This window comes from Pelodiscus sinensis, chromosome 15 (genome assembly GCF_049634645.1).
Source record: "Pelodiscus sinensis isolate JC-2024 chromosome 15, ASM4963464v1, whole genome shotgun sequence".
Taxonomy (NCBI): Eukaryota; Metazoa; Chordata; order Testudines; family Trionychidae; genus Pelodiscus; species Pelodiscus sinensis.
This window is the reverse complement of record NC_134725.1, coordinates 38,456,823-38,469,084: the sequence shown is the minus strand read 5'-3', so window position 1 is coordinate 38,469,084 and position 12,262 is coordinate 38,456,823. Positions and strand designations below refer to the sequence as shown.

At 43.9% G+C, this 12,262-nt stretch overlaps 1 protein-coding gene across 7 annotated transcripts in view; it reads right to left on the bottom strand.

Annotated features, from left to right (window-relative positions):
• GRK3 (G protein-coupled receptor kinase 3) overlaps nucleotides 1-12,262 on the bottom strand; it is a 196,940-nt gene that overhangs the window by 173,886 nt on the left and 10,792 nt on the right. Inside the window, exon 2 of one of the 7 annotated variants that reach the window (XM_075898872.1) lies at nucleotides 6,355-6,500. The exons of the other annotated variants lie outside the window; for them this stretch is intronic. The gene's annotated coding sequence lies outside the window, so the exon portion shown is untranslated. The remainder of the gene's footprint in view (nucleotides 1-6,354; nucleotides 6,501-12,262) is intronic. 7 annotated transcript variants of the gene reach the window in all.

Sequence of the window (12,262 nt, the reverse complement as noted above, 5' to 3'; positions counted from 1 at the left end):
CCATGTTAATTCAAAATTCAGCCCATCCTTGTCTATTACAGACTTCTACACTTCAGACTGAAAAATTCATTGTATTTGAATGTACAAATTAACCTGCTGTGAAACTTAGATACTATCATGAATTACACTAAACCAATAAATTATATTCTTTTACTGCAACACTCTGTTGGTATTTTAAATGAACTAAAGCACATTTATAGCACTTTTTCAGTGATAATAAGCAAATGGTTGTAGCATGGTCTATTTTACAGTAGTCCTTTTATAACACAGCTATAACATTTACTCTTTGGTAAAGTTTGGCCTACAGATTTGAAACTAAAGAGTAATGTATTTTTCCAGTTAGAGAAAATCCTAATGATCCTGCTAAATTTGTATTCGTTGAAATTATAGTCATCAGGTCAAGATGTTTTTTGGCGATTATATCCCAATATCATTCTCAGTTGCATGATTACATGCATTGTGTCCTGACTGGATGCTTCACGTAAGCATACTTGAGACAAAATAAAATATAAACATAATGTTTTGCATCTGATGTTAATATAACTCCACAGGGTTTGGACTAATAAGAAAAACGATCACCACTCCAAAAACAGCAGTTGCAGTCTGTCCAATCAATAATAGCCCGGCCTCAAGTCAACAAAATGGCGTGTCCATCCCTAAGATTTATTTAACATGACAAAATGATATACAGTATATTAATTTATCCAGTCAACTCTTTGCTTCCAAACTGCAGAAACACCAACCAACTTATCAACCCCTCGGTACAACTTTGTCTCCTCGGCCTTCAAAAATACAAATCCACACTGCCATCCCCAAAAGTATGTCTACTTAAGAGTTGCTTCAGGAAACTGGCCCAGATTCTTACAACCTTCTCTATATTCTATTATTATATTTTTCAATTCTCACTCCCCATATACTTTTCCTTTACTTCTTTGTTAATTCTCACATCAAACAATAGGATATGGTGTATTTATATGTATGCTCTTATAAAAGGAGAGGCGTCAGCCTGTAACAATGTCTTTTCTGTAGCCATGTTGGAAGGCCTGTGCTAGGCCTGAACCAAAGCCGCCTTCTGCAGCCAGACTGAAGAGTAGCAGCCATTACAGTCAGGCCTGGAGTCACATACTCACAGTTCCATCTAAATTGTATTACAAAGAGTCACACCAGGTTGTGAGGAGGGAAGTTGCCCTGATAGCTCCCCCACTGTCACCAGATAAAGAAACAGATCTCAAGATGAGTAAAGAAATTTGTGCGTAACACCATTCTGTCTGGCAAGAAACTGCTCATCAATAGAGGATGTTGTGGAATCCTCATTCTATGAGCATTGTCACTACGCTTTCCTATTGTTTGACTGCGTGATCTGTGCCTGGTTTGTAACTGTTTCTGTCTGCTGTATAATTAATATTGTTAGGTGTAAATCAATTAAGATGGTGTGGTATGATTGGGTAGGTAATTTTGTTATGATCAGTTAGTCAAATTATACTAAAATAATTGGTTACGGTATAGCTAAGCAAGACTCGGATTTCATTATATAAGCTGGGGTTCAAGAAGGAAAAGGAGAAGAAGATCATCAGGAGTAACAGAAGGAAGAAAAGGCTAGAAGAGGACCAGGAGTAGGGGCAAGACCTGGAAAGAAGACCTGGGAAGACGCACTCACCTCCGAGACACAGCCTAAGACCAGAGAGACTGATATTGCCTGGCCAACAGGGGAAGTCTGCCTGCCTTTATCAGAATTGGTGAGCATGACACTGTGTGCTTAGCATGTGCATTCGGCTTGTTTGGGAATTGTCAATAAATACAGGATAAGGACATTACTGTGTGAGGCTCTTTCAAGTGGCTAAAGATCCTGCCAACCCACGGGTTGTTACACCCTGAGCCCTAGGAATTGGGTACGGGTGGGTGTGTAAATTCACAGGGTTGCATCTTGAGCCCTAGCAACTGGGTAAAGGTGTGTGTCCCTACAGTGTGGAAGGGATAATGAAATTTGTGCGGGTAACAAGTCACACTGTCTGTCACAGAGAACATTTGAGAAGACTTGAGAAGTTTTCAGGGAGAGGAAGGCCCGCTGCTCCACCTACAGCCCTGTCCCCTCTGCTGAAGCCCTGTCTTCACCACAGGAAGGGGAAGATTGAGCACACGCCCAGCATCCCTGGAGCAGCAGGGAGGAAAGAGGACATACGGCTCCAACCCCCTCCCCCGACAGCAGCAGAGGAAAGAGGCTTCACGGCCCGAGCGTCCCCACCCGCGGGAACAGTTTAAATCTCTCTCAAAATACAAGACAATATAATTTAGAATATTGTTTGTTTTTTTTCTTCTTGTCCTTTGTCTCAAAAAATGCTTATTAAGTGAATTTGCTTAATGTGGACTCTGTCCAGCACATGTTACTGAGGCCTTCTGAAGCTAATCTAAAAATAAAACTCAAAATAAAAATAATTTAAAGTTTAAATAAATAGCTGCAAAGTGATGTCAAGTACAGAGGAGAAAATCCTCAATGAACATTTGGAGCATAGTTTTAAAATGACTTGGGGGTTTTTTTTGGGGGGGGGGGGGGATTAGTCTATAACCTATAGATTTACCACTATATTAACAATAGATTTTGGTGAAAGGACTTCACACCCAGCTATACTAAAGAAATGGGCAAAATTAATTACTGATAAAAGGATGCAACTGGCCTCAATAGGAGTAACACAACCTTACACAGCAATGAATTTATCTCAACATGTATGTGTAACTGGGTTTATCCTTAAGCTGTAAATCTGTGAATATTCAGATGCATGTGTAGCTGCAAAGTAAAATGCAGAGTCCCATCAAAGTCAATGACATTCCTGGCATGTCAAGACTAGCACATGTATGTTTGCAGGATCAGGGTCCAATTTACTTTATTTCCCCCATCATTATTTCATTAACTTTTAATGAGGGTTAGGCTCCTAAGAGTATGTGTACTACTAGGGATGTAAGCGACTAGTCAACTACCCAAAAAGCCTAGGCTTATTGAGCAGTTGAGTCACTAGTCGACTAGTTGCTTCCCCACCGCCCCTTGCTGTCTCTGTATCAAAGGCAGCAAGGGGGAAGGTCGAGCAGGAGCAGGTGCAGGGAGGAGCCAGCTTAAAAGGGGGCAAGGGAGGCAGAGGTGCAGCTGGAGAAACAGCAATCCCCTTATTCGCTCCGGGTCCCAACTGCTGTGCCTCTGCAGGGCTCTTACTTCATTTAAAAGGCAGAGGCACACCCAGGTGAGTGCCCCACTCCCCCTTTAATCGACTAATCAAGTAATCAATGGAAATGCCATCGATTACTCAATTAGAACCCTATCTATTATCCTGCAATCAGGGACCAACAAACTTGCAGGGCCCTGGGCAAGGCTGGGGAAGCCTACTCCATACAACCAGAAGTGGCAGGGCCGGAGTGGAAAGGGTAAGGCTGCAGGCAACTAGCCCACAGTGCCACCCAGAGTGCTCTGTCCAACATTCCTACTATGATTTAAACAGTTAGGGAACTGTGGGCCTATCTGAATTGCCTGGCTCCAGGGCACATGTCCCCCTCCCTGCCCCCTAGTCCCATTATAAGTCCTTACTGCAATTAAAAAACAGTGGCTGGCCCATGCCAAATGACTTGAGCTAAGAGGCTGCTTAATTGTGCTGAGCTAATTTTCAAAATAGGACTTTAGCTCTTTTGAAAATGTTATCCTACACATGCACACACACACACCATTCAAAGTTTATTACATTTAGTAAGTGGAACTGAATGCAAACAATACATTATTTATTACAGTGCCTAGGTCCCCCTAGTCATGGATCATGACTCCACTGCATACAGAGAATAAAAAGATGGCTCTTGTCCAAGAGAAATTACAATCTAAATATAAGAAAAGAGACAACAACAGATGGATAAAGACACAAAGATGGAGGAGCACTAGAACAAAAAATATCAGTATCAGCCCACTAGGGGAGAGATTTAAGCAGAGATTTTAAGGAGGTGGCTTTGCTAATGTTTACAGAAAGATCCACCCAAGTGTAAGAGTCCATACGAGAAAAGCAAAAGGGGCTTGTTTGAAAATTTATGAAGTGGGTGATGGAGGCTACATCACTGGATGATGAGAGGCAGAAGCTGACATTTCTACAGTGAATGAGAGATAGGGTGGGGATAGTGAGGATAGGCTGTGATGGGCCTTAACATGAAAACAAGCAGCTTATGTTTGAAATAATAGGCAAAGGAGAGCAAGAAGAGGGAGCTGACATGGTAAAAGACAGGAGTGACATGGTCAAAAGACAGGAGTGAAATGGTCAAAGCAAAGGAAAATGAAAATGACAGAAAAGGAAAATTATCTTTGCAATGGAATTCAAAATGGATATAATGAGGAAATATTGCATTAGTGAAAGGCAAAGAAAAATACGTTGCAGTAATCAAGAAGTGAGATGGAGCTAGCAAAGAGATCTGCTCCCTGTCAGACTGTGCTAATATTTAGGAAGAATTCAGGATTACTGAGCATGCTCAGTAGCTGTGCGGAAACCCCTCCTTACTATGTATAAGTTTCTGCTTACTACATTTAAAAGGGGTTAAAAAAGGAGGAAAGGGGTTAAATAGAGAAAGGGGATGAAAATTAAGTAGACAGAGGAGTGAAGCAGCTGAAGGCAGGGTTAGGATCAGTGCTGTAGGCAAAATCAGGGCTAGTGGAGGGAGGAGCAGCTGGTAAACTCTGCTGCTGGAGAGACACAGAGATACCCCAGGAGGAATAAGGTACCAGTCAAAGAGTGGCCGTGGCAGAGGGGTTTTTTATTTGCGCAAACCTGCTTTTGTTTTTTAACTCAAACCAGATGCACTGAGATGCTCGGGAGCTCTACTGAAGCCACTGCCCTTTGCCCTGCCCTCGCTTTCTGTAGTAATCTTCTAGAGGCTTTTTACAGGGGAGAAAGGGGGCAAAACCGAGGAAGTGAGTGTCGAAGGTCAGAGTGCAGAAATGTAATGGCTTTGGGGTTCAAGCCACTTTAGGGTGAGGCAGAAAAGGAGTGGAGGGAGGAAAAAATCAGGAGGGGGGGAGTAAGAGCCGGAGCTTAGCTCAGGAGGGAACATTGCCAGCCACTGTGCAGGAGTTTTGACCCCACCCAGAAAGGAACATAGGAGGTTCAGTTACCCCAGTGGGATGAGCCATCTGCTGAGAGTGCAAAGGCAGAGGTGGGAGGCAGGCAAGGGGTTTTGTTACCTCTTTCTGGGAACTGTGTAGGAGAACAGGGCAGCTTCCTGACTGTGTTCTTAAAGATACAGCTATCCTAATTCATTGGTTCTCACTGCTAGACCCCCACAGCATTTCTCTAGCTGTACTGCTATACAGACAGGAGACAGAAGGCAGTAAAATATCTGACATGCCGTTTTGGAAGAAGTGTGAATATTTAAAAGACTCTTATTAGTTCTGACCCTTCCTGGTCCCTAGTCCCAAGTGTCTTGGAAACAGTTTGGAAATCTTGGTGAACACGGGTCAATGCTTTGCCAGTGAAACCCAGTCACACTCGTCAGAGTTTAACATCGGCCTTTGCCTGCATTTCCCCAGCCAGCTATACTCAGTGACTATGTCTACACTGTGCATTCTTATGAAAGAAAATATGCAAATGAGGCATGGAGATGAATATTGCCATGCCTCATTTGCATGCCTAATGAGCCACCATTTTGTGGAAGGGGCTTTTGCACAAGAAGAAGCAGCCTACACTGCTTCTTCTTGCGCAAAAACCTCCTCTTGTGCAAGAGCCGTTCTGCATGAAAATAAGTGGCAGAACGGCTCTTGCTCAAGAGGGGGTTTTTGCACGAGAAGAAGCAGTGTAGACTTGCGCAAAAGCCCCTAGCGCAAAAATGGCAGCTCATTAGGTATGCAAATGAGACACGGTGATATTAATCGCTGAGTCTCATTTGCATATCTTCTTGCACAAGAATGCACAGTGTAGACATAGCCAGTTAGTATGTTAACATGAAGTCTCATAACATTTCACAAATTTGTCTTATCTGTTGCTGATTCCCTGAATTACACTCCCATCCTTGTAACCCATTTTAATTACAGTTTTGCCCCTTTGCAAATGTTATTTCTCTTACTTATATTACACTGTGCAATGCATGTCACTGTACTATTTGTTTTATTTTAATAGCTAATGTTCAAAAACATTTTAGTAAACAGTAGTCACTGATTTTAGCAATTCTTTATTCTCTTATTGCACTTGTTAACTTTTATTTATATTGCTATAGCACTATGTTCTTGATTGATGAGGGCATAATATCTAGCCTGTCAGCCTAATGAAAAACACTGCCACAGCCCTGTCTCTGCTTGAACCAAAGCCGATCAGAACACACAAGAGAAGACAGAGCTGGCCTTACCATGAGGCGAACTGAGGCAGCCACCTCAGGTGCCAGACTTCGGGGAGGGGGACGCCACTAGAATCCAGAGTGTAGAAAATTGCGTCTGCTGCTGGTGCATACACATTCTCTCTGCTCTAAATGCACGGAGATTGTGGAGAGCTGTGCTGCAGGAAGGAGGGCACAAGAGACATAACAGGCAGGCAGGAGAAAAGGTAGCACAGGGGCATCATTTGAGCTCCCCACCTCAGGTGCCAAAATGGTATGGGCCGGCCCTGAGAAAAGACACACTTAAACCCCTCTGAGGGTGTGTCTAGACTGCAGGCTTTTTTCAAAAAAAGTGGCCTTTCTGTCTAGACTGCTGCCGCATTCTTTCGAAAGTAAATCAAAAGAACGCGGCAGTTTTTTCGACCGCGGTAAACCTCGTTTTACGAGGAATAATGCTTTTTTTCAAAAGTGCTCTTTCGAAAAAAGGCGCTATGTAATGCAAACTGTGCTTTTTCGAAAGAGAGCATCCAGACTGCCTGGGTGCTCTCTTTTGAAAAAGCGGCTTGCTTTTTCAAAAGTACTGGTTGTAGTCTAGACACTCTTTTTCAAAAGCGACAAGGAGTCCTGTGGCACCTTATAGACTAACAGATATATGCATAAGCTTTCATGATCAAAGACCCACTTTGTCAGATGCATCTTTTTCGAAAGAGGCTTGAAGTCTAGACGTAGCCTGAGTGCTCCCCTAGCCTCATGCATGTCACTCCATTAGTATTCAGAACAGAGAACAGAAAGTCCAACGCAAGAACCACACTGAACTCTGGGGCACAGAAAGCAGGGAAGCACTGCCTGATGGGAAATCTCTGCTCCAGATACTAAGGACCCCTCGTCTACACATACCCAGATTAGTAATTATCAGGTCAATTCTAGGAAAAAGTCCTCTATTGGTATCCAAAATACTGAAGCTGCCTAATTATAGATCCCTCTAAGGCAGGGATGGAAAACCTAGAGCCAACAGTCTGGGATGCTCTGGACTCCCTCCCACCCCCTGCAATAGGGCAACCAGCACTGCTGCTGAAGCCATGTGGGGGAGGGGCTCCGAGGCTTGTTGACCCCTCTGCACTGCATGACTTTAGCACCAGCACCATCTTGTTCTGTTGCATGAGGCAAGGGACCCTGAGCCTCATCAGCTGGATCCAGACAAGCTGTGGGCTGCATCCTGCAGAAGGAAGTGGCTCTGTGAAGAGCTGCACAGGGAGCTCTATCCCTACACTCAGTGAAGTAGCAAAGTTTGCAGACGATACTAAACTGCTCAAGCTAGTTAAGACCAAAGCAGACAGTGAAGAATTTTAAAAAGATCTCATCAAACTAAGTGACTGGACCACAAAATGGCAAATTAAATTTAATGTGGATAAATGTAAAGTAATGCACATTGGAAAAAATAACCATAACTATACATACAATATGAAGGTTGCTAATTTAGCTACAACTAATTAGGAAAGAGATCTTGGAGTCATCGTGGATAGTTCTCTGAAGACGTCAATGCAGTGGCAGTCAAAAAATCAAACAGGATGTTAGGAATCATTAAAAAAGGGATAGAGAATAAGACAGAAAATATCTTATTGTCCTTATATAAATCCATGGTACACCCACATCCTGAATACTGTGTACAGATGTGGTCTCATCTCAAAAAAGATAAACTGGCATTAGAAAAGATTCAGAGAAGGGCAACTAAAATGATTAGGGATTTGGAACGGGTCCCATACGAGGAGAGATTAAAGAGACAGGGACTTTTCAGCTTTGAAAAGAGAAGACTAAGGGAGGATATGATAGAGATCTATAAAATCATGAGTAGTGTGAAGAAAGTGAATAAGGAAAAGTTATTTACTTGTTCCCATAATATAAGAACTAGGGACCACCAAATGAAATTAATGGGTAGCAGGTTTAAAACAAACAAAAGAAAGTTCTTCTTCACACAGCGCACAATCAACCTGTGGAACTCCCTGCCTGAGGAGGTTGTGAAGGCTAGGACTATAACAGTGTTTAAAAGCAAACTAGATAAATTCAAGGGCTACGTCTACACTGGCCCCTTTTCCGGAAGGGGCATGTAAATTTCACCAGTCGTCGTAGGGAAATCCGCGGGGGATTTAAATATCCCCCGCGGCATTTAAATAAAAATGTCCGCCGCTTTTTTCCGGCTTTTAAAAAAGCCGGAAAAGAGCGTCTAGACTGGCCCCGATCCTCCGGAAAAAGTGCCCTTTTCCGGAGGGTCTTATTCCTACTTTGAAGTACTTAACTTTGAAGTACTTTGAAGTAGGAATAAGACCCTCCGGAAAAGGGCACTTTTTCCGGAGGATCGGGGCCAGTCTAGACGCTCTTTTCCGGCTTTTTTAAAAGCCGGAAAAAAGCGGCGGACATTTTTATTTAAATGCCGCGGGGGATATTAAAATCCCCCGCGGATTTCCCTACGACGACTGCTGAAATTTACATGCCCCTTCCGGAAAAGGGGCCAGTGTAGACGTAGCCAAGGAGGTTAAGTACATTAATGGCTATTAGCCAGGCTGGGTAAGGAATGGTGTCAGAAGGGCAGAGATGGATGGCAGGAGAGAGATCACTTGATCATTCCTTGTTCGGTTCACTCCCCCTGGGGCACCTGGCATTGGCCACTGTCAGCAGATTGGATACTGGGCTGGATGGACCTTTGGTGTGATCCAGTATGGCCATTTTTATGTTCTTATGTCCTTATGTACACTTGCTTGCAAGCTACACCCCAGTTGCTCCCACTGGCCAGTAATCGTAGCCAGTGGGAGTTGTTGCCTACAAAGTGCAGAGCTATGCAGAGGTGGGAGTGTAACCATTTCAATGTTAACTGATAAACATCAGCTTTTCACAACATTTCAAGCATTTCAAACATTTCAAGAGGACAGGCTTTAGCAAACTCATAGAGATGGTAGGTAAGGTCTCATGGGAAGCAAGTAAGTCCCAGGGGAAAAATATTTGAAGACAGCTAGCAGCTTTTCCCACTGAGTAAAAAAGATTGGAAATATGGCAAGAGACAACCCTGGTTTAACCATGGTGTCCTCAATGATCTAAAACCCAAGAAAGAGTCCCACAAAAGGTGTAAACTAAATCAAATTACAAAGAATGAATATAAACAAATAACACAATTACACAGGCACAAAATAGAAAGTCCAAGTCACAAATCAATCTCAATCTAACTAGAGATATAAAGGGTAACAAGAACACATTCTATAGAAAAGACCAAGGACAGGGTAGGCCCATTCAATGGGGGGGGGTGGGGGAATAACAGAAAATGTGGAAATGGCAGAAGTGCTTAATGAATTCTTTGTTTTGGTTTCACCAACAAAGCTGATGCTTTGATCTTACAGGACCAGTTCCTGGACTCTTAACAGTGAATGCCAGTGACAATGAAGTAGGATTAAAGACAAAAACAGGAAAAGAACAAGTTACAAATTATTTAGATAAATTAGATGTCTTCAAGTCATATTGGTCTGATGAAATGAATCCTAGAATACTCAGAGTTGACCAAGGAGGTATCTGAGCCATTATCTATTATCTTTGAAAAGTCATGGAAGATGGCAGAGATTTCAGAAGAATGGAAAAGGACAACTTCAGTGCCAATCTATAAAAAGGGAAATAAGGACATTTATTTGTGTGCCTGGAAAGATCATAGAGCAAATAAATAAGCAGTCAAACCAACCTGATAGTTTTGACAAGGTAACAAACGTTGTGGATGGGAATAGGGGGTGGATGACAAAGTATATCTTAACATTAATAAAGTTTTTTATACTAACGTAAGCTAGACGGAGCTACAATAAATTGGGGGAAAACTGGTCGGAAAATAGTGCTTTTTCCTTATGTACACCAGGGTGTAGTTATCAGTAGTTTACAGTCATGCTGGAAGGTCATAACAAGTGGTGTCCTGCAGGGAACAGTTCTAGACACATTTCTGTTCAAAATCTTCATCAGTGCTTTAGATAATAGCTTAAGACAGAGGTGGACGAGGGGCATGAGTGGTCACAACCCTCACAAAATGCATGGGTGGGAGTGAAGCAATGCAGCCAGGGGAGCAAAGAGAGCTGGAGCCACCTTGCTGCACTTTCCCTGCTGCCAATGTGCAGGGATGAGGCAGAACAAGGGCAGAGCAGGAGAAAGGAGGAGCAGGGGCGGGCAAGACACAAGAATTCTTCTGCTCTACTTAATGCCGAATAAACCTCAACTGGAGCACTGTGACAGAAGACTGAAACATGGTAACAATCACTGGGTCTATATGAATTTGCTAGATCTGGTATCAGTGTTTTACAGTTGTAGTTTCTTATACTTTATACGTATGCAACTGCTCCCTATAAGACTGTGCTACATTCTGTAGCAATGTCTTATAATAGCAGTTTCTTAACAATCATACATATCAGAAACAGCTACTGGTAGCAGTGTCCCTAAAGGGAGTTCTACACAAAGAACTGTATGTAACTGCTACTTGTAGGATTATACTACTTCTGGTAGCAATATCTTACAGGACCAGTTCCTTACAATCATACGAATCAGAAACTTCTATCAGTACCATAGTCTTACAAGGTAGCAGCTCTGTACAAACTGTGGCAGTGGCAGCCCCTCATGCAGGGCATGGGGCGAGGAGAAGGGTGAGATCCTGCTTAGTCCATTAACTGAGTAAACAGGATTTTACATCCTTAGTTGTAGATGAGATTACTAGGGATATTAGATAAAGTATAACTGAACAGTCGTGTAACCTCATCAAATTGTAATGGTTACACGACTATTCAATATTCCCCAGATAGTCAGAGACAGTAGCGTGTGATAGCAGGCAGAAACTGGTCTAAAAACTAGCTCCCCATGCAGATCAGCTCCCACCTGCTGCCCCCTGCAGCTGCTTCTGTAGCACTCCCTGTCCTGGTGAGGCCTGACCCCCTCCCACACAGAGGCTGCGCCAGCATCCATGGAGCAGCCTCTGTCCACAGCGAGCTCAAGCCAGAGTGGCCTTCCCTTTCCCCTTCTGCCCCCCTATTGCCCAGATAAAGGCAGCAGCGGTCAGGCACAGCATCTGCTCAAAGGGAGCAGTAAGCTCCACAGGATCCAATGCTTGTGGAAAGTCAGCTTAAAAAATGGCTTCTCGTAGGCACCAGCTCCCACCTCCCCAGCAAGGGGTAGGGGAGTGCATATAGTGGACAATATTAACCAATAAGCTCAAGCACACTGAAATCCCTAGAGTTTACACAGAGAATAAAGTATAAAGAGAGAAGAGAAGGGAGCCAATGATACCACTATGGAATCTGTACAGAAACTTCGAAGGGAGTTGAGGAGTACCCACTGAAGGTACAAATAGAGAGGTAAGAGGAAAAACCAGGAGAGGGCAGTCACAGAAGCCAAGAGAGGTCAAGATTTCAAGAAGGACATGGTCTGCCTCTCATAGAGGCTTATGCTTATCAGGTAGTCGACTACTCGCTAACATCCCTAATCCAGACTCAGCCAAAACATCAAAACAGCAATTTTTATCCTGATATCACTAGCCCCAAAAGACTGAGACAGCTGACCTGGCCAGTCACAGCTGTGCCACAGGTCTTTTACCCATGCGTAGACATTCTCCAACCCCTGTTTATATTGTAAGGGGAAAGAGCCACAGAAGATGGATCAGTGACATAAGGATAAGTGGAGAAGTTAGAGCAGTGGTCCCCAACCTTTAGAGGCTCCCGGGTGCCTGGGGGCAGGGCCAATCATGTGCCGGGCGCCCGGGGGGGTGGGGCCACTCATGCGCCGGGCGCACGGGGCGGGGTCACGCATTCTGGGGCACGCCAGGGATGGGGATGTCCTTGCACCCGGCGCCGGCATGTGCACCTTGTGCCGTGGGCCCGGGGCAGCCGCCACCGCCCGAGCCGCGCGCTTGGGGCCGGCACTGGCGCCACACGCC